The sequence below is a fragment of the Mauremys reevesii genome, linkage group 1 (assembly GCF_016161935.1).
Source record: "Mauremys reevesii isolate NIE-2019 linkage group 1, ASM1616193v1, whole genome shotgun sequence".
Classification (NCBI taxonomy): domain Eukaryota; kingdom Metazoa; phylum Chordata; order Testudines; family Geoemydidae; genus Mauremys; species Mauremys reevesii.
In genome coordinates, this window is record NC_052623.1 from 358210796 (window position 1) to 358232876 (window position 22081).

The window sequence follows — 22081 nt, forward strand, 5'->3', positions numbered from 1 at the left end:
GCCTTCCTGCCTAAGGAATTCTGATGTGAGCGGTTTGCGGATGAGCTGAACACACCTCCAGCCTGCGTTCTGCTCCCGGCCCTCCAAACACAATAAAAGGCTGGAACACCGAGTGCGAGGCTTTGCCATGCCAGTCCACCACTGCAGAGATCCCACTGACACCGAGCCGCTGCGGGAAGCAGCAGAAGGCACTTTCCTGCAGCCCCTGGGAACAATGGGGCCTGCGTCTTCCCCGCAGTGTGTGCAGGCGAACTGCGTCTGTGGGTCTAATTTGATGTGGTGTCTCGATTTGCAGGCGGAAGCTGCTGGTTTCCAGGCTGGCTCCCTGTAGGATAATGAATTGTCATGCCTCTGCTGATTATCTAACAAGTTTGTACAACGTGTAACACAAGCTGACAAGACAAACAACTTTATTAATTTAAGCCTGCCGCTAATGGGATTGCAGGGCTGTGTGACTAGGAATTCTATAGGAATGCGGGAAGATCTGGCCCAACCAGCCCTCGCCCTTGTGCGACTGCACTAATGACTGCATTCTGCTGGGCTCTGGTCTAAAGCGGGGGCTTGTGTGTGTGTTCTTCCTGTTTAATAAAACAATGTTCTTAACGAACAAGGAGCAAAGCGCTTGTTTAGGAGTGTTTGCAGCTCGTAATTCTCCAAACAAAATGCGCCTTCGTATGGGCTTTTGAGGAATTAGAGCTGATGCACACAGTGGCGACAGGAGATAAGCTCTCCCTTCTTGCAAACCAATTAGAAATATAACTGCTTTTGTCTTAAACACGCCTGGAGTTGATCTCGAGTCAGAAGGGGAGGGGAAGTGGTTGGGTTTCCAATGCAGAGGCTGCAGATGCTCAGTCGTTCACCATCCGCCCATAACAGTAGGAGAGCTGCTCTCTCTGAGCCACAGCATCGTCACCGTTTGCCTCTGGGATGCTTCACTGATGTAATATGGAGTTGTTAAAACATTCCAAGGCACATACTCGCCCCTCTCTGCTCCCTTCTGCCTGGGTACTAGGGGCAGGGCCTGTGTGCTCTGTGTGGGTGCTGCTTTCTCCTCAGAGGGTAGGAGAGTTTTCCCCATGTGATCTGTTAGAATAGCAGCAAGCACTTGGCTATCTGGTGCATGCATGAGGCTGCACAGAGGGAGCATTACTGAAGCTGGCTCTCTGCTCTCCCTGCCAGGAGCTTGGACACAGCAAACGTGAGCTGTGTGTAGGGCTCCAAAGAGGGGCAGGTGGCTTTAGCGGTGGGCTGATGGTTACTGTTAGAGGAGGCATTGTCCCTTTGCCCCCATTTCTCCAGTGCAGCCTGTACCAGTTCTCTGGATGCCTGGCCTCAGGAAGGTGTGGGGGCCTGGGTTCTTCCTTGCTCAATACTGAGGGAGTTGCTTGTTTTAGTGCATGAAGAAGGGACCCTTCAGCACTGTACTTCTGAACCCAAGGGGTTTGCCTCAAGAGGGAAGGGTGGTAGCAGCTACCATCCTGTCCAGAGTCTTCTGCTGGAGCGGATTTAGTTAGGGGACAGCCTGGGTGACCCCTCGAGCTGCTGTGCCCCCTAACACCTTTTTTTGGAAGGAAGCTGCCCCAAGGAATCCTGCAGCCCCTCTGTAGGCCAGAGCAGCCTGATCCTGCAGGAGGCTGATACGGCCACTTCACCAATCCAGGAGTTGTTTTCCTGAGTCTCACTCAGTGATTGGGCCTGGCGTTTGAGGGCCCTGGGTTGGAATAAGAGATGAGGATTATGCGTGTAAGCAAAACACCTTGGTGTATCTCTGAGCTCACTGACTGATCTCCCCGGGGTCGGGTGCAGCGGTGGTTATACAAATGGAACTGCTGGGAAAAGTCACTTTCCTGCCTTATCTGCTGGTCTGTTAAATCCCATGAAAGGAACTCCATTCCAGATGCACCCTGTGGCTGAGCTGCATCTGTCTGAATTGGCCTGTAAGCGCCTCAGAAGGCCTTGAGGGGAGGGCGGGAGCTTAGAGCTATGCAGTATGAGGTTGTTCAGCAGTTAAGAGAAGCGTGCACAGTGGGGGATTCCTTTGCAAAACCCAGCAATCCTACCCACTAAGCTTCCACTTCCCTGTCTGGCCTAGGACGGTCAGAGCAGCACTCCTGGGGGTGGGGTACACTAAGCCCACCAAGATCCTACCCTGGGGATGCCAGCTGGCAGCTCTGCCTTGCAGTGGGGCTGGACATGCTGACCATAAAGCAGCTCTTGCGTTTCACCCTTGCCAGCTGGTGGCCTCCTTTTTTGGGGGTCTGAGTCCATCTGGTGTGAATTTCCACTTTTCGCCGCGTCAGGGCTGCAAACTAGCCAAGGCTGGGATTGTGCCAGAGGAAGGGTGACCTGCCAGCTGGGCCCCCGGTGCAAGTGGGGGGGAGGCGTATGGACACGAGCCTGTTCAGGGGAATCAAGCTCCCAGCTCCATGAATAAATAAACCCAGCAACCTGGTAACCAGCACCCTAGTGTCCAGTCAGGAAATGGTTAGTATATTACACTGACAGGAACATGGGCCTGGCACTGGCAGTGCAGTCGCCTGTCACTGGTGCGCCCCCCATGGGGAATTGGGCTTAAAAGCAGAGAGACGCAGCCCTCTGCAGAGTTTTGGGGGAGCGTTGAGTGAAAGGGCTTTGGAGAAGCGCTACAGTCAGCGTTCCTCTGCCGAAGAGCCCTTGGGGTGGGGTGAGCGGGCAGATAGGAAATAGGGCTGATGGTCTGGGGGAGGGCATGACACCAGTAATAGAAGCTCTTTCAGAGGTGCAGGGGGAGGCTCTCACCCTTGAGGATGGAGGCATGTGCTCTATATGGGGGGAGGAGGAGGTTTCTTTTCAAGGGAGGGGATGCGTGGTGGATGGGAAAGGCCTGGCTCTGAATTCTCGCTGTCTGTACTCCAGCTGGCCTCGAGCAGTCTGGGTAGGAATGCTGCATCATGCCTTTGCCCTGGAGATCTCCCCCACCCACAGCTGGGGAAGCGCAGGAAAGCTAGGGGTTCAGGCCATCCCTTGCTAGCACGGGGCTGGAGTGGCAAAGCCCATCACCCTGTTGTATGGGGTGGAGTCAGGTGCAGTTGGAGTCACTTCAAGTATCCAGCAGGAAGTGGCAGTAAAAGGGCGTTGGTTGAACAGCAGGGCTGGGGGAGTTTGTTAGCTTGGAAGCTAGGGATGGTGGCACGTGGGAAAGGAAGCTGGGCTGTGGCTGCCCTGTACCTGCACGGGTGACCTGGTTAGTGCTCTGGCTCTATTCCCCCCAATGTATGTGCCCCACCCTTGCACCCCTGGATAGTCCCAAACTGAAACGTTCATTAAAATGAGTCTCCACATCTCCCTCCTGAAGAATTTCTAATATGAACTAGTCTCCCATCTAGGTCCCATCTAGCCCGTCTGTTCCCCCCGCATGGCTGGGAGCATAAAGCAGTGACAGACCCCGCAGTCTGTCCTCCAAGGCTGTTCCTGGCCAAGGTTGCAGTGATGCCCCCAGAGAAGCTTCCACCACTTCTCTCTGGGGAATATGTCCTGGTCCCTGCTGGGCATGATAGAGCTGTTGTGTGGACCCTAGAGTATTGGCCATCGGTGCTCTGGGACTCCTATTTCCTAGTAGTGGTTAATGCTGCGGTGCCAAGCCTTTCTTTGCTGGAGTGCCCTGGGCATGGCTTGGCACAGAGTCCCCTTTGGATCCTGGCCTCACTCCAGTTACCGTTGTCAATTCTCTCTCCTTTGCTGGTGTAATTTCTTCCCTTGCCCATTTTTTTTCACTCTTGTTTGCATGTCCCTGCTGGCCAAAAGGCCACAGCCCGCTGAAGTTGGACTAGGTGGTGTCTGTTGGTACCACCCGAGGCTCAGCAGGAGCACAGGGACCCACCACCTAGCCTGCAGCTCCACGTATGTGAACCACTCCTGCAGCCACAACAGGAGCGGGACGAGATGTCTGGGGTGGCTTAGCTGCCTCTTGCTTTACCTGTAGACAATGGGGCACATGGGACCGGGGGTGCTGGAGTTCTGCAGCTTCTGCTCCCTCCCCATGAGTCCCCAGCTCCGACAGGGAAACAGAGGCTGCTGTATCCCAACATGACTTAATCCAATCAGTGGGACCCAGCTACACCCCCGTGTGTGTGTGTGTGTGATCGCCCCCTAGGTATTTTGGGGTGTGCAGAATGTGTTCCTGTTCAAGTTCTCTCTCAGGGTGATTTGACTCAAGGAGCTCAAACTCTTTAGCTTAAGGAGGAGAAGGTTAAGGAGTGACTTGATCAGCCTATAAGTACCTACATGGAGAACAAATATTTAATAATGGGCTCTTCAGTCTAGCAGAGAGAGGTCTAACGGTCCAATGGCTAGAAATTTAAGCTAGGCAAATTCAGACTAGAAATAAGGTGTACATTTTTAACAGTCATTAACCACTGGAACAAGTCACCAAGGGTCATGGTGGATTCTTCATCCCTAAGAATTTTAAAGTCAAAGTTGGATGTTTTTCTGACAGCCCTGCTCTAGGAATTTCTGTGGGGCAGGTCTCTGGCCTGTGTGTTAAACAGGGGGTCACATGAGATGATCACAATGGCCACTTCTGGCCTTGGAGTCTGTGGATTTATGACTCCAAGTGGGTTCTGCCTTGGGCTTCCTAGATGGATTGTGTAGCTGATCAGAGATTCAGACCCAGTCAAAGGCGCTGTTGGCCCTGAGTGGTGCTCCTTAGTGAGCTTTAATTTTTAAGTAGAAGGAGTTAATCCTGGCAGAAGCTGATGTGGTGGAGCCCTGCTCTGAGCTGCAGCTGGCTTTTCACCTTTCAAAAGGTGTTGAAGTGAGCGATTAAAGGCAGCATCTAAAGGCTTAGTCACTGGCCAGGGTTCAGAGTCAAGTGAGTTTGAGATTAGGGCCTGGCTCTAATGTACCTAATAGGCCCTTTCAGATTTGACAGGACTTGAGCTTGCTGTGGAAGGCTGCAGAAGTCTGGAGTGAAAGTTGGAGTTCTCCTGGGCCAATGGCTCGTTGGTCAGAGGTGGCTAAGGCATGTCTGTTTCACAGCCAGCGATGCACAAGGTTACATTGTGGCCAGCATCATGTCTGACTGCCTTTGGCAGCCTAACCTGACGTGTCAGGTACCTGTTTTGCAGCTGGTTGAACTGGAGGTGGCCTTTCAGAGTGAGATCAAGAAACTCTCAAACCCACAACCTTCAGGATTGTAGTTGAGCGCCTGAGCCACCCAGCTATTGCGCCTCAGACTGGAGGCAGTGTGGGGATGTCGTAAACAGGAACCCACATCCCTGGGGAGAGGACTAGAGCAGTGTCTCAGATATGCTGGAGATGCCACAAGTAACATGGCTGAGCGATTGGGCTGAGATGTGATGGGCCTGACTGGGAAGAACAGGTTTAAGAGGAAGTAGGAAAGGGCCAACAGACCGGCCAGCGTTTTCCTCCCCCTGAAGCCGCCTCTGCTCTGTCCCTTGCTGCAGGGACTACTTGTCCCTTTCCCCTCTAGGGTGCTTTTCCTGCAGAGGTACAGGAATGGGAGAGCATAGGATGGCTTATACCCTCTGGATTTGATTGCATCCTGCTGTGGTGTGCTTGGTCAGTAATCAGCCAGGCATCTAGACTGGGTTTAGCTGGCTTCTCCCTGCATTTAGCTGCATCTGTTTTTTTGTACCTTTATGCTGAGAGTGGTAAGGGACAAAAGGCTTGGCTTGAAGTGCTCCCTGGTATTGGCTTAGGGGCGAGCTGGTAGTTTTTATGAAACGAAACTCTCCAAAGCAGTTACCTGAAAGCTTCTCTGGTCTCACAGGAAGAGAATGTTTTGGGGACTTTGAACAAAACCCACACCCGTCCACCTTGTAGACAAGTGGGGAGAACCTAGTGCAACATAAAAAAAATCTAAAACAATATGGCTCCACTGTATGTTGCTTTGGAAAGCCTGTATGGAGGAGGACTGGAGTATCTGGTGTCCTTGGGAGGCTTAAAGAGTTGTGTTGATTTAACAAAGTCGGCTGCTTAAAATCTGCTGTGTGTGTTTGTATTACAGCAACACCCTAACCAAGATTAGAGTCCTGTTGAACTAACAGCAAACTGCAAGAAACTCTGAACAACATGTATCTCTAAATAGACAAATCGGGGGCGGGAAGGGAAACAGAAACACAGACAGATTAAGGGATTTGCCTAAGGTCACTTATCAGGTCAGTGGCAAAGCTGAGAATGGAGCCCTGGTCTCTTGAATACCAGTCCAGTGTTCTGTCCACTGGCCATACTGTGTTCTGCATGGATACAATCTGTAGCTGCAGTTATAGCTGCATGTGTGGGCTCCGGCTGGTTCAAGGATATTCAGTATCTTGCCTGTCATTCTGCAGGGTGTGTTATTTGCTGCATTATCTTTCATGTTGCTTGAATGGATGAAAGCTTCTGAAACTTTTTTTATATTCCCCACCCCTCTTAGCCCCCTCTCTGATATTACATGGCCTCTTACACACGAATACAGCAGTGTTGAAGGGAGAGTCTGTTTTATAGCTCACGGTAGGTTGGAAATTGCCAAACAGATGCTCCCATGGTGGGGGGCACAGTTTCTGACACTGCCCCTCCTATCTTATTTCTCGTCTGTGCTTGTTTGTGGGGCTGGGGGAGCCGGGAGTGAGAGCGCTGCTCTTAGCCCTGTCAGTGCACTTGGATAAAATGCAAATCTCGTTAAAATGGGAGACTTCCAATTATAAGGCTCCAGCGGGGAGTCTGTTTGGATAATGAAAGTGATTAAGATGTGGCTTCTTTTTTTGGTAGAAGCATTCAGCTCGAAAGTAGCTTGGTTTTCCATTTTTAATTGGACTCTGCTAATGAGGCTCTAACTCCTTGGGCTCTGCCATGGCTCCATTAAATCTATTAGTTCTCTGCTGTGTCTGTGATCTGTGCCGGACACTGGCATGGCCTGGGAGAAGAGCATTCCCCTGGCTTCTGAGTAGGTTGTCTGGAAAACAGTTCCTATCCCCTCCCTTGTTCTCCTCTTTGCAGGGAACGAGGCTTTGGGATGATTAGGCAGCTCTCAGCTTCCAGAGGAGTGGTGAATGTATCATTGTCTATTACCCCAGCAGGGAATGTTTCCCCACTCTCCCTGTCCTCACAACCTTCAAAAGGATTAGACAGAAAGATAATGAGGACATCAGTAGCTAAGCTATATTAGTGGGATATAAAACACAGGGTCTGCAACCCCTCATGCTTCAAGGCCTCAGCTAAGTTATGGGTGGGGCAGGGTGAAAGGTTATTCCATGACTGGCCACTAGGTGTTTCCAGCCGCTTATAGGCACAATCATATCCAGGATAGTGAACTATATGGACCCTGGGTCTGGCATCTTGCTGTGTTACCTCACCCTAATGCTAAGCTCTGTGCTTCTTGGGCCAGATTGTTACTCTGGTGTCAGGCAGACAAGATGAAGAGCAGAAAATTTTGCTTAAAATGGTCCAGAATCTGTTGGAGGGAGGGGAAGTTTGAGCCTAGGCATATTGGACTCTAGGTGAGGCTGGTATCGGGGGCGGGGAGGGTGGAAAGAATGGCTCTTTATGGCTTTCATAGAATCCTAGAATCTCAGGGTTGGAAGGGACCTCAGGCGGTATCTAGTCCAACCTTCTGCTCAAAGCAGGACCAATCCCCAGACAGATTTTTGCCCCAGTTCCCTAAATGGCCCCCTCAAGGATTGAACTCGCCATCCTGGGTTTAGCAGGCCAATGCTCAGACCACTGAGCTATCCCTACCCCCTGCAAACCCACAAGGCTGGGTGGTTTATTATTTGATCCACTTGGGAAAGAAAACGAGGAGCATCTGCTGCTGCGTGCAGGGGCTAGGATTCACGATGTGATGGAGAGACTGCCGAGACTCATCAAGCCCTCAGATCGCTACCCCTTCCTGCTTCTCCACGTGGGCACCAATGATACTGCCAAGAATGACGTTGAGCGTATCACTGCAGACTACGTGGTTCTGGGAAGAAGGATAAAGGAGTTTGAGGCGCAAGTGGTGTTCTCGTCTATCCTCCCTGTGGCAGGAAAAGGCCAGGGTAGAGACCGTCGAATCGTGGAAATCAACGAATGGCTACGCAGATGGTGTCGGAGAGAAGGGTTTGGATTCTTTGACCATGCGATGGTCTTCCAAGGAGGAGGATTGCTAGGCAGAGACGGGCTCCACCTCACGAAGAGAGGGAAGAGCATCTTTGCAAGCAGGCTGGCTAACCTAGTGAGGAGGGCTTTAAACTAGGTTCACCGGGAAGGAGACCAAAGCCCCGAGGTAAGTGGGGAAGTGGGATATCGGGAGAAAGCACAAGTAGGTGAGTGCAAGAGGGGAGGGACACCAGAATGATCAGTGAGTTATCTTACATGCCTATACACAAATGCAAGAAGCCTAGTTCTCCCTGCTTGTTCCCCAGAAGTCCTGGCACAGTCAAGGAATTATGATGTAATTGGAATAACAGAGACTTGGTGGGATAACTCACATGACTGGAGCACTGTCATGGATGGATATAAAGTGTTCAGGAAGGATAGGCAGGGCAGAAAAGATGGGGGAGTTGCATTGTATGTAAGAGAGCAGTATGACTGCTCAGCGCTCCAGTATGAAACTGCAGAAAAACCTGAGTGTCTCTGGATTAAATTTAGAAGTATGAACAACAAGGGTAATGTCGTGGTGGGAGTCTGCTACAGACGACCAGACCAGGGGGACGAGGTGGACGAGGCTTTCTTCCAGCAACTAACAGAAGTTGCTAGATCACAGGCCCTGGTTCTCATGGGTGACTTTAATCACCCCGATATCTGCTGGGAGAGCAATACAGCAGTGCACAGACAATCCAGGAAGTTTCTGGAAAGTGTAGGGGACAATTTCCTGGTGCAAGTGCTGGAGGAACCAACTAGGGGAAAAGCTCTTCTTGACCTGCTGCTCACAAACAGGGAAGAAATAGTAGAAGAAGCAATAGTGGATGGGAACCTGGGAGTCAGTGACCATGAGATGGTCGAGTTCAGGATCCTGATACAAGGAAGAAAGGTGAGCAGTAGAACAGAGACCCTGGACTTCAGAAAAGCAGACTTCGACTCCCTCAGGGAACTGATGGGCAAGGTCCCCTGGGAGAATAACATGACGGGGAAAGGAGTTGAGGAAAGCTGGCTGTATTTTAAAGAATCCTTATTGAGGTTGCAGGAACAAACCATCCCGATGTGTAGGAAGAAAAGTAAATATGGCAGGCGACCAGCTTGGCTTAACAGTGAAATCCTTGCTCATCTTAAACACAAAAAAACAGCTTACAAGAAGTGGAAGATTGGACAAATAACCAGGGAGGAGTATAAAAGTATTGCTCAGGCATGCAGGAGTGAAATTAGGAAGGCCAAATCACACTTGGAGTTGCAGCTAGCTGGAGATGTTAGGAGTAACAAGAAGGGTTTCTTCAGGTATGTTAGCAACAAGAAGAAAGTCAAGGAAAGTGTGGGCCTTGCTGAATGAGGAGGGAACCTAGTGACAGAGGATGTGGAGAAAGCTAGTGTACTCAATGCTTTTTTGCCTCTGTCTTCACAGACAAGGTCAGCTCCCAGACAGCTGCACTCTGCAGCACGGTAAGGGGAGGAGGTGACCAGCTCTCTGTGGAGAAAGAAGTAGTTCGGGACTATTTAGAAATGCTGGACGAGCACAAGTCCATGGGGCCGGATGCACTGCATCCGAGGGTGCTAAAGGAGTTGGCGATGAGATTGCAGAGCCATTGGCCATGGATTTGTAGAAGCAAGATAATGTAAGACAGAGTGAACTGTGTGAAAGTTATTACGACCCTTGCAATGCAGGCTTGCTTTTCTTAGTAGTGAGATAAATAAGATAGCAAAGAGGCTTATGTATAAACAAATGCAAATGTTTTCTTTTTACTGTCTCCAGGATTGCTAGCTATTGTCTGTAACAAAGGTATAAAGGCTTGATGTAATTGTTTACCAGTTGAGAGACCTGTCCAGGACTCCTCCATTGTAATTACTGGAGAAATAATAAAGTATTTGATTTTGCTGCACCCAAACAAAAAGCGAGAACCGAGTTTTTCTCCGACAGCCATTATCTTTGAAAAATCATGGCGATCGGGGAAGGTCCCGGATGACTGGAAAAAAGCTAATGTAGTGCCCATCTTTAAAAAAGGGAAGAAGGAAGATCCAGGGAACTACAGGCCAGTCAGTCTCACCTCAGTCCCTGGAAAAATCATGGAGCAGGTCCTCAAGGAATCAATTCTGAACCACTTAAAGGAGGGGAAAGTGATCAGGAACAGTCAGCATGGATTCACCAAGGGCAAGTCATGCCTGACTAACCTAATTGCCTTCTATGACGAGATAACCGGCTCTGTGGATGAGGGGAAAGCAGTGGATGTGCTATTTCTGGACTTCAGCAAAGCTTTTGATACAGTCTCCCACAGTATTCTTGCCAGCAAGTTAAAGAAGTCTGGGCTGGATGAATGGATGGTAAGGTGGATAGAAAACTGGCTAGATGGTCGGGCTCAACTGGTAGTGATCAATGGTTCCATGTCTAGTTGGCAGCGGTATCAAGTGGAGTGCCCCAAGGGTCGGTGCTGGGGCCGGTTTTATTCAATATCTTCATTAACGATCTGGAGGATGGTGTGGACTGCACCCTTAGCAAGTTTGCAGATGACACTAAACTGGGAGGAGTGGTTGATATGCTGGAGGGTAGGGATAGGATACAGAGGGACCTAGACAAATTAGAGGATTGGGCCAAAAGAAATATGATGAGGTTCAACAAGGACAAGTGCAGAGTCCTGCATTTAGGACGGAAGAATCTCATGCACTGCTACAGACTAGGGACCGAATGGCTGGGCAGCAGTTCTGCAGAAAGGGACGTAGGGGTTACAGTGGACGAAAAGCTGAATGAGTCAACAGTGTGCCCTTGTTGCCAAGAAGGCTAATGGCATTTTGGGTTGTATAAGTAGGGGCATTTCCAGCAGATCGAGGGACGTGATCATTCCCCTCTATTCAGCACTGGTGAGGCCTCATTTGGAGTACTGTGTCCAGTTTTGGGCCCCACACTACAAGAAGGATGTGAATAAATTGGAGAGAGTCCAGTGGAGGGCAACAAAAATGATTAGGGGACTGGAGCACATGACTTATGAGGAGAGGCTGAGGGAACTGGGATTGTTTAGTCTGCAGAAGAGAAGAATGAGGGGGGATTTGATAGCTGCTTTCAACTACCTGAAAGGGGGTTCCAAAGAGGATGGATCTAGACTGTTCTCAGTGGTAGAAGATGACAGAACAAGGAGTAATGGTCTCAAGTTGCAGAGGGGGAGGTTTAGGTTGGACATTAGGAAAAACTTTTTCACTAGGAGGGTGGTGAAGCACTGGAATGGGTTACCTAGGGAGGTGGTGGAATCTCCTTCCTTAGAGGTTTTTAAGGTCAGGCTTGACAATGCCCTGGCTGTGATGATTTAGTTGGGTTTGGTCCTGCTTTGAGCGGGGGGTTGGACTAGATGACCTCCTGAGGTCCCTTCCAACCCTGAGATTCTATGATTCTATGCTCTGTAGACTCTCTCTCTCTCTCTCTCTCTCTGGGAGCGTTCTGTGGTTCTTGGCCTCTAACATTGGCTTTCCAAATTGAAAACTGGTGAAGGCAAGATTCTTCCTGGTCATTCATGGGGCTGTTCCTTTCCTTGGCTTGTGGCTCGTCAGCTGCAGCTGTCCTTACCTCGCTGGGACTAGCCAGCGTCTGCTCATCTGAGTTCTGATAGCTTCTCTTCGGGCACAGAGGGGAAAGCAGGCAAGGGGAGGGAAGGAGTGAAGCGTATGCGAGCCGCTGGGCAACGTGTGACGCTGGTCGATCTCTTCCCTCTGCTCTGGGACCACAGGTGTGTCTGCAGGGCTAACTGTGTATTGCTGCTAGAGATCCCGGAGGGTTGGACACATTTGGTATGTTTGCCTGGGTTCATAGGTGTGCATGGTGCTTTACCAATGAAAATAAAGGGAAGATCTCTGCCACGAGGAGCTACCGAACATACGCGGGTAACACAAGTGAAGACAGACACGGGGGAAGCAGGGCATGCTGGGGTGATTAGTTGTGGGGAGATCGGAACATGGGGCAGTTCTTAATCTTTGGTCAGAGGGGACAGTTTCTACTGGCTAATAAATAATGTTGACCTTGGAAAGGGCCTGTGAACATTTCGAAGCTGGGTGGGTGGGGACAGTTTTTGTTCACACAGCACTGTGGTAACTGTCTGGTAGGACTAAGACACAGATTTGTGGCTCCTAGCTCTAACCGTTAGACCCTCGTAGCAGGGGGAGCTGCTCCAGATCCCCATGTGGCCATGCATGACCGCTTGCTTTTCTCCAGGAGCCCACAGTCAAAATGCGGTGGTGTTCCCTGTGCTTCCTGATGCATGCAGTGTAGAGATGCTAGAGACACAAGCTGGTTGAGGGCATAGCTTTTCTTAGCCCAGCTTCCGGTGGTGAGAGAGACAAGCTTTGAAGAAGCTTTTTCATCAGGTCTGGGAAAGGTTCAGAGAGTCCGAGCTAAATACCAGGTGGAACAGATTGTTTAGTATAAGTAGTTCTCGCATATTGTGAGAGACCAGACTGACGGTGGCCTGTTAACACCTTGGCAGTCATGGGGCAAAAAGGGGGTTGTGGGATACAGCTTGTTGTAAAAAGCCATATATCCAGTGTCTCTGCTAGACACTAGAGATCATGGGCTCCGTAAGCTTATGAATTTAAGCTCCCAGACTTATCTTTTCAAGGTGCTGTGCCGGCTTCCTTTGAGCACAGGGACTGAGAGGTCAGATACAGAGTGATCATTTTGTGAAAGGGCTTCGCCCACAGGGAGGTGATGGGATGTTTTTGTTTTATCATTTTTGAGTTTGTTTGAGAGCGCAGTGATTGCCTGGCAGGGGTGAGGACTTGGGGAAAGGGGGTGGAATGGGGCTGTGTGAGGGCAGTGCAGGGGCGGGGCCAGGAAGGGGGGTGGGGTCAAGCACCCACTGGGAACAGTGGAAGTTGGCGCCTATGGGTAGGTGACAACTAGGGGGATGTGGTTGGCAGGTGGGTTTGGCTGACAAATGTCCTCTGCCCTCTGGTGCTCTCCTGTGTGTGTAGCCTGTTCCCCGGGCCATTCTGCTCTCTTCCTGGCTCTGCAGAAGTGCGTTTTCCAGCTTGTGGAGCCCTCTTTGAAGCCTGTTTTTGTCACCCTCCCCTTCTCTCCTGGAATCTATTTTTATTGCCTTTCCCTTCCCCACAGGGCATGTTAATAGCTCTGAAGTGCTTCCTGGCCACCTCCATTTCCCCAGCCCCATGGTGCTCCCTGTGGTCCCATTACGCCTCTCCTGTGCTAACAGACTATCTTAATCAATCCCCTTTGTATGAAGAGATACCCAGGCCTCCTATCTCCTGCTGCCGAGACTTTGATTCCCGCCCCACAGGCAGCCTCCCTAGCCAGAATGCTGCCCTGCCGCTTTCCATTCCAGTCTCCTCCTCCTTCCCTTCCAAAGCTGCTGCTGTAGTGAATTAAGGAGGTGTTTTGAATTTCTCAGAGAGGGACATGGCAGAATTCCAGGGAAGCACAGGAGCCATCCCCTTTGATTTCCATCATTCTGCTACAAGAACGAGTCGTAGCCAACCAGGAGGCAGGGAAGCTCCACCCTGCCCTACAGCAGGCTGTGAAGTGTGCCAGATGCTAATTGGTACACTTGGATTGTCATTGACTTGACACTAAGCAGTGTCCAGAGTGGGAAGCAGAGAGGGTAGGGGATGCTGCTTTCATGAGTTTGGAGTCTGCAGTAACTGTGCTGTGTTCAATTCTTGCATGGCTTTGAGAATTCTTAGTATCATCCTCTTTTAAGGTTATTAGTGAGCCCAGTGAAATGCATGCTGTAACCACCCTGTTGGAGAATTGGGGCTTGTTTGCGGGAATACATAGCCAGTCAAACTAGCAATTTTTTAATGAACATGTGGTTTCTGATTGGCTGAAGTGTAAATCTAACTGGAATTCACATGTGCACTGAAGATCATAAGAACATAGGAATTTCAATACTGGGTCAGACAGGTGGTCCATCTAGCCCCATTTCCTGCCTCTGACAGAAGCCAGCACCAGATACTTTAGGGGAAGGTACAGAAAACTCTGCAATGGCAGCTGTGGGATAACCAGCTCCCAGGACAAGCTTCTTGCTGACCCCCATTAATTAGAGGTCACCTCATGCCCTGAAGCATGAGCGTTTATAGTCTTCCAGAGTGTGTGGGTGTTTTAATCCTCTTTCTGTTGTAACTCTGGATGTTCTTGTTACCTGCATAAATATCCACTGAGATGCTTTAATCTTTTCTTTAACTTCCTCCCTGAATAGGCTGCAGAGGAGCTGGTTTCATGCTATTCTCCAGGGGAGGGATGGGCAATAGTGGAAATGTTTAATCAAACCCATTAGTAGTGGGCTGTCTGCAGCAATGAGGAGGACTCCAGACCGCCCCCACCTGAGACCTGCCACTCCCTGGTGTGGTATTAAGTGTTGATTGATCGATTGCTATAGATTGTGCCTGATTTACCCTGCTGAGAGGTCTGTGGGGCAATGAATACATTAATTGTGGCTCGTAATTCTATCACTGTAAAAGGTGATTGATAATTTGTGTAATACTGTCTGAGGCCGGGACCCAGGGGGTGCACTGATTGAGGCTGATGAGACCAGGGGTGGAGTAGGCTGACTAAGATTCTCTGCAGGCTTGTCAGGCTTGCAGCTCAAGCCTCTAGTATTTGAAACCTGTTTATACTCATTCCTCAGACCCAGAACCCAGGGCAGGCTGGTTATAGTGGGTGTAAATCTTTCTCTTATAAATCACCCATCCATAGGGGGTGCATAGGACTTAAACTTTTATTGAAGTTAAAACCCCTCCAATCTGGACCTGGTGCAGCCACCCTACATTTATCAGTGCTCTTACGTGTTTCTGAGGCACCTGTTGTCTTGGTATCACGTGCCCCTAGCGTGCCGGGTGCTTTAGACAATTAAGTCAGGAGTGCTTTGCCAGAAGAGCCTGCGGACAGGCAGGGGACCGGAAGTAACACAAACAGTGGAGGTAGATATTCAGTGCTTTACATCCTTAGATCAACGTGGGGATGGTTAGCGCTCTGCAGATGGGGAAACTGAGTTGCAGAGAGGCTGACTTGGGCAAGGTCACACACAGACCCAGGTCTCGTGGCCCCCAGCCCCTGCTCTGACTATGCTGCTTAGCATACACTGTGTTAGCTCTGGGACTGTCTGTTTAGGTTTTGCTAATGTTTGTCTTGGGCTGTGGCTATTGTGATAAACCCAGGCCAGTTGGGAACAGCAGAGTAGTAGAAGGGAGATATACTGGCCACTGGAGAAGCAGTTTTCTGTTCCCTGACTGACCAGAGCAGGGGCTGCTCCAGGCTAATGAGAACACCTGACTCCAATGAACCTGCTAAGAGTCAGGTGAGGCTGTGAAGCACCTGACTCTAAGGCCCCTCTGATGCTATAAAAGGGCTCACTCCAGTCAGGCCAAAGGGAGCCAGAGGAGAGGATGTGTGTATGAGGAACTGGGAGCAAGAGGCGTGCAAGAAGCGGAGAGTGAGTAGGCATCGTGCTGGAGGACTGAGAAGTACAAGCGTTATCAGACATCAGGAGGAAGGTCTGGGGGTGAGGATAAAGAAGGTGTTGGGAGGAGGCCATGGGGAGGTAGCCCAGGGAGTGTAGCTGTCGCACAGCTGTACCAGGAGGCACTCTAGACAGCTGCAGTCCACAGGGCCCTGGGCTGGAACCCGGAGTAAAGGGCGGGCCCGGGTTCCCCCCAAGCCTCCCAACTCCTGATCATTCACAGGAGGAATTGACCTGGACTGTGGCTTCTACCAGAGGAGAAGGTCTCTGGGCTGTTTCCTGACCCACAGGGTAAATCTGTGAGGCGAGCAAATTGCCAGTAAGCGCAGGACCCACCAAGGTAGAGGAGGAACTTTGTCATACTGTTACAGAGCTATGCAGCTGCTCTGCTGTAGTGTTGCTAGTGCAGATGCTCCAAGCCAATGGGGAGAGCTCTCCTGTTGACTGAATTACTCCAGCCCCCGTGAACAGCAGGAAGAGATGCTCTCCCGCTGGCATAGCACTGTCCACGCTGGCGCTTAGATCGATGTAACTTGTTGCTCAGGCTGAGGCACTGTGGGTCTCGCAGGTGCCCTGTCCGGTCTCGGGGGAGAGGGCAGAGCCATATGGGCAATTAAGTCATGAGCTGCCTGAAGTGCCTCTGGACCTGGGAGAGGTGGGGGTCTGGATTCAGCTGGTCCCGAGGAGGGGCAGGAGTCGATGAGATCCTTACAGAAGCGGTTGAACTCCTGAGGCCCGAAGCAGGTCTCACAGTGGTGGGCTATTTAGATGCTGCTCTAGTAGTGGGGGAGCACCCCCTCTCGGGCCTTGTCGGGGAATGGGATCTGTGCTGCTCTGCGCCTGCTGGTGTCGAGTCTCGAGTCCTTTCTCGGCACCGAGTCATCTCCTAGCAGTGCTGGGGCACCATGCCCTGGTGCCAAGGTGCTCAGTGCCGGCTCCGCCGTGCTAGGGTCCGAATGTGGGCGCGATGCTGCCTCCATTAATAACAATCTGAGGTGCTGTTCCTCTCCTGGGTTCTTGGCTGAAAACCTTTGCAGATCTTGCAGTGCTCTTTGAGGTGGCATTCACCCAGACACTTCAGACAAGAAGTGTGGGGGTCACAGTCCATACGGGGCTTAAACCCCGGCGACAGAGGCATGCCCCAGCGCTGGGAATCACGGGAGGGGGCTAAAGGTGCACCCCCAATGGAAACCTAAGGCTAAATAAACTACTTAGAACTATGCACACAGAGAGATCAAGAACTAGGGGAGTGCGCTTGCAAAGCAAGAGCCATGAAGGCTCTGACTAGCTGTCACATGTGGTAAGAAGGAACTGAGGGGGTGGCAGGTCAGCAGGGCCTTATATTGAGCACTATGAGGGTATTACCCTAGGGGGCGCCCAGGCTGACCCGACAGTTACTGCTAGGGAACATGTTTCCGGCTGCCGTGCACACGGTGCGTGCACGCCTGATTGGAATGGACGTGAGCAACACATCTCGAAGAACAACAGTTATGAGAAGGTGAGTAACTGTTTTTTCATAAGAACATAAGAATGGCCATACTGGGTCAGATCAAAGGTCCATCTAGCCCAGTATCCTGTCCGCCGACAGTGGCCAATGCCAGGTGCCCCAGAGGGAATGAACAGACAGGTTATCATCAAGTGATCCATCCCCTGTCACCCATTCCCAGCTTCTGGCAAACAGTCTAGAGACACCATCCCTGCCCATCCTGGCTAATAGACATTGATGGATCTATTCTCAATGAATTTATATAGTTCATTTTTGAACCTTGTTATAGTCTTGGCCTTTACAACATCCTCTGGCAAAGAGTTCTACAGGTTGACTGTGTTGTGTGAAAAAATACTTCCTTTTGTTTGTTTTAAACCTGCTGCCTATTTCATTTGGTGGCCCCTAGTTCTTGTGTTATGAGAAGGAGTTTATCCAGTTCTCTTTTAAATGCTGTTATAGTCCTGGCCTTCACAACCTCCTCAGGCAAGGAGTTCCACAAGTTGACTGTGCGCTGCATGAAGAAGAACTTCCTTTTATTTGTTTTAAACCTGCTGCCTCTTTGCAGATGGGGTGACCACATCCCTGAGCGACATAACTTACACCGACGTAAGCTGTAGTGTGTACATAGCCTTGCCCACGCTTTGTGGGGAAGGGCTGGGGCACAGATGTCCCAGTAGAGATGTGCCAAGGGTGGGTTTGGCTGCTGGACTGGTTCAGCCTTGTATAATACTACTCCAGCTGCTGTCCCCAAGCCCCTTGGGAGACCTGGGCTCAGTTCCTGGCTCTCCCACAGACTTCCTGCATGACCTCAGACCAGTCATCCCTGAGCCTCCACTCCCCATTTGTCCAGTGGGGACAGTAGCAGTGCCCTGCAGCACAACGGGGTTGTGAGGACATGTATCTCAGACTGTGGTGTTTAACTATGCTACACTAATGGGGGCCATCGAAATACCTTACCTAGATACATCAGTGATGTGCTTGCAGGTGAGTTGTTACCCAGGCCTGCATGCGAGAATGCTCTGGTATTTGCGTAGGACAAAGTAGAACATGAAAAAATGGAGGCCACAGTGTGGAAACATGTCCTCGTGTGTTTAGAGGCAGTGTGTTTTGCAGGCCCACCTCATCTTCCCTCATCATCACCAGCTTCTGTGTGGGAAGTGCTTATTATCCCGAAAGGGAGCTCGCTGTCACGTTTGCTGTGGCTGATCTGTTTGTCCTCCACAATGGATTTCCTGCTAAGCCCCTCCAGCAGAGTGCGCGGAGTCTGTGGGAGGATCAGGGGGAGTCTGGGAACACAATGCATGAGACAGTATTAATGAACTGTCTTGGTGTCCATCCTCTTCAGTCTTCAAGTTTCCTCTGCAGCCAGACGCAACCTGAGATGACTGGGATTTTCATGGAGTTCAAGTCACCAGGCTGCTGCCCTGAGAGCGTCTGCTGGAGGCCTGTCCTCCCTCTCTCTGCATCTCCCAAGGTCCTGTCCCCTACTCACAGAGCTAGCTCTGGCTTCCCCAAACAGCTTTTGGATGCAAGCTTCACTGAAAGCTTGCCCGCAGTGTGCCACAGCTGCCTCTCCCTCTTCCAAAACTTGGTTCACTCTGACTTTTGGTTCCCTGGCATACTCGGCTTGCTCCGTGAGGACATTGAGGTCTGTGGTGTAGTGGGTGGAGCAGTGAATGGTCATCAGAGTACCTCACACACAGGTGCTGAGAGTCTCTGGGTGTTGGAGTGTAAAGTCCTCTGAGATTTGCAGAGCAAAGGATAAATCGCCCCATTTCACGAGCGACCCTGCTGGTACTTGGCACATGACATTGCTGTGTGGGAGTGAATTGCTGATGGGGCGCTTGGTGCAGGATGAGAGCCTCTCTGCCCTTGGAATTTGCCTAAAAAGGGTCAGATTAAAATATTGGGTGGCCCTTCTATCTGGAGAGTGAAGGTACATTGCTAAGGGGGATGCTGAGGTGGATTAGCGTTTGCGAGCACTTTGGAAGAAACAGATTTCTGGGATGGATCGGGGTGGAAAAATATGAAAAGCATCGGAAAGGATGCACTGGGAGAACGGCTGGAAGAGCAAAGTTTGACTAAAGGCGTAGCAAGTGTGGATTCAGGCAGTGAAGGAGACCATGCATAACTAACAAGCAGGAATTCTCGGAGGATATTGCTGCCAGCAGAGATCAGGGGCTGGCATGGGATGCAGTATGTTTAGATTTTCAGGAGAGTGTTTGACGAGGGTCCCATTAGAGGTTAATGGCTGAGAGCGTGCGGCTGGGAATAGGAGGTGAAATGGACTGGATGGAAAACGGATCTGAAAGGAGCTGGGAACAGGCAGTCTCTCCAGCATTGTGAAAGGGAGTATTAAAGAACATGCTGTAAGGGCAGGGAATCAGTGACCGAGGCAGCGCTATTTAGACGGGGGTGGAAGGAGCTGCTGGGGAAGGGACTGGGAATGGGTTCTATAAATGAGTTGGGGACAGAGGCTTTTGAAGGAAGGGGTGGGAGATCTGAAAGAGCAGAAAGGTTGGGGCTGAGACCAAGCAGAAGCCTCTTACGTTGGGCTGTGTGGTCTTGCCCACTCCTGAAATGTCTTGTTGTTTGAGAGCAGACGCAGAGCCCATAGGGTCACAGGCTACTTTGTCAGCATCCATACAACCCAGCAGATGACCAGCAACCTGGAAGGGTAGGCCGGGGGCTTGGAATGCAGGAGATCATGGTGGTCAGTGTCCAGTGTTTCTAGAAAGGCTGATGTTCTCATAGGTGGCTGAAGTAACTTGGGGAAAGGCTACCTTTACATATATTGCTACATTTAAAATCCTCTGGAACCCCTACCTTGTCCAAGGGGGTCTCTGTTTGTTCTTCTCTGGGCACACCTCACCAAACTGGTGTCCTATCCCTGCAATGCCTTGGGCATTGGTGCACCTTGGTCCCTCGTGTTCTGCCTGTGACACACAGTTTAGTCTCCTGAGGGCTGCTATACAGCGGGTTGTTCACCTGCACACAAGGGTAATGGTGGGGGATACTGGCCTGTGATGTGCAGGTGGTCAGACTAGATGGCCTGGGATCCTTTCTGGCCTGAAACGCTGACCTGCCAGGTACCCTAGTGTTAATTGCGTAGTGGCAAAGCCCATCACAGCAAAGAATAACTTGAGTGATAAAGGGAATTCAGGTAACTTCAAACCACCTTTGTAGTAAGTCACTTCTGGAGTGTATTCATCTCTGGTGCATTAGCATGAGTGCAACCAGTGATGAGCTGCCAAAATCTTAGGAACTGGTTCCCTACTGGGTCTTTGGCGGTATGGCTCTGGCGGCTGAAGGACCCACCACCGAAGACCCGGTAGGGAACCGCCCAGTGAGTACACCCCCTACCCACATCCTGCCCCTCCCTCAGAAACCACAACCCATAACCCCCCCTGCCCTGCTCCTTGTCCCCTGACCACTCCTTCCCAAGACCCCCAACCCTAACTCCCCCCCTGGACCCCACCCCTTGCCAAACTTGCCCCGCTCCCTGTCCCCTGACTGCCCCGACTCCATCCACCACCATCCCAACAGACCCCAGGAACTCCCACGCGGCGCCTACCCACCCCCTTCCCCATCTCCTGTCTGCCCCCAGAACCTCTGCCTGATCCAACCCCTCCTCCCCCGCCCCAGTCCCGGCCCTGGCCTCTTACCCCTGCCGGGGTCGGGGCCAGGGTCGGAGCCGCGCCGTGCGGCCGGAGTTGGGGCCGGGCGGTGGCTGGAGTCCTCATCGCGCCCCACCCTGCCCCAGCTCACCTGCAGGAAGCTTCCCCCCAGCTTCTCCTCCCACCGCGCTGGCCGGACCTGGCCAGGAACCGCGCCGCCCGGCCAGGAACCGGGCAGGAGCCCAGCCGCCTGACCCCAGAGTCTCGCTTCGACCTCGCCGAGCGGCGCACCGCCTGGAGCCCTCCTCCCGCTGGCACCTCCGGCCCCAGCTCACCTGGTGGAAGCGCTGCTTGCTTCTCAGCCCTCCCAGCTTCCCGCGCGAACAGCTGATTCGCGGGAAGCTGGGGAGGAGAAGCCGGAGGAGCTTCAGCAGAGGAGGCGGAGTGAGGTGAGTTGGGGCTGGGGGAAGGGTAGGGAGCAGCTAGAGCTTTTAGTTAAATTTAAAAGCCCTTTTGGAACTAGTTGTCCCTCCAGGAACAACCAGTTCTAAAGGGGGCTTCTAAATTTAACAACCGGTTCGCGCGATCCGGTGCGAACCGGCTGCAGCTCACCACTGAGTGCAACCCTTTTTGCTCCATGGCCTCCTGCACACACAGCTGCAGTGCATCCATGACTGTGACTCTGGATTTTAGGCCTAGAAGACCCCAGGGGAAAAATAAACCAGAGAACCGCTGACACCCACCTTCTTATCTCGCTATTTGCTAGGCCTGGCTCTTAGCCTCTCGACAAGCAGCCTGATGCCCTGAGAGTGGCTGGCTGCCCCGAAAGTTACTTCAGTTATCTTGCTGCTTAAGCTTGACTTTCAGTTTGAATCGTCTGTTCTCGTGTCGTTTTGAGTTGATGTGTTATGCTAATTACTTAACAAATAATGAACTTCCTAATTAGTTCATATGTAATAGGGATCGCTATCCAGCCTGCCAAGTGTGAGATACAAAGAACCATGGCTCAAGCACATGCAGCAGGGACGTGTAGCCCTGCAAAAGCCGGTTGTCACAGAGATGAGGGCAGTTACGAGCAGACTGTGGGTAGCAGAAGCCATTGTTGCTTGTAATGCTGTAGATTGGACAAGGTATTGGAGCATGTTGCCGGGGAGCGATCCTGGCCATGCTGTGAACTAGTACTTGTCATGTAGTTTCTGGGATTCCAGACTTCTCTGATTAAAAAGCCTGCGTTCTTTTCTCTGAGAGGAGTTTATCTGGCCTGACAGGGTTCTCCCTCTGTGTGCTGGCCAGGCATGCTCTGAGAAGGATAAACAAAGGTGTGCGCAAGGATGATTCCCCTCCCCACACCACCACCAATGGCTCTTAAGCAAAGTAAGCAGTCGTGGGATAAGAAGGAAGGTCGTCTCCTGGGTCAG

General features: G+C 51.3%; 1 protein-coding gene across 2 annotated transcripts in view; it reads left to right on the forward strand.

Moving 5' to 3' along the window:
- Window positions 1–22081, forward strand: part of SND1 (staphylococcal nuclease and tudor domain containing 1) — a 477167-nt gene that overhangs the window by 112181 nt on the left and 342905 nt on the right. The window lies entirely within an intron of this gene.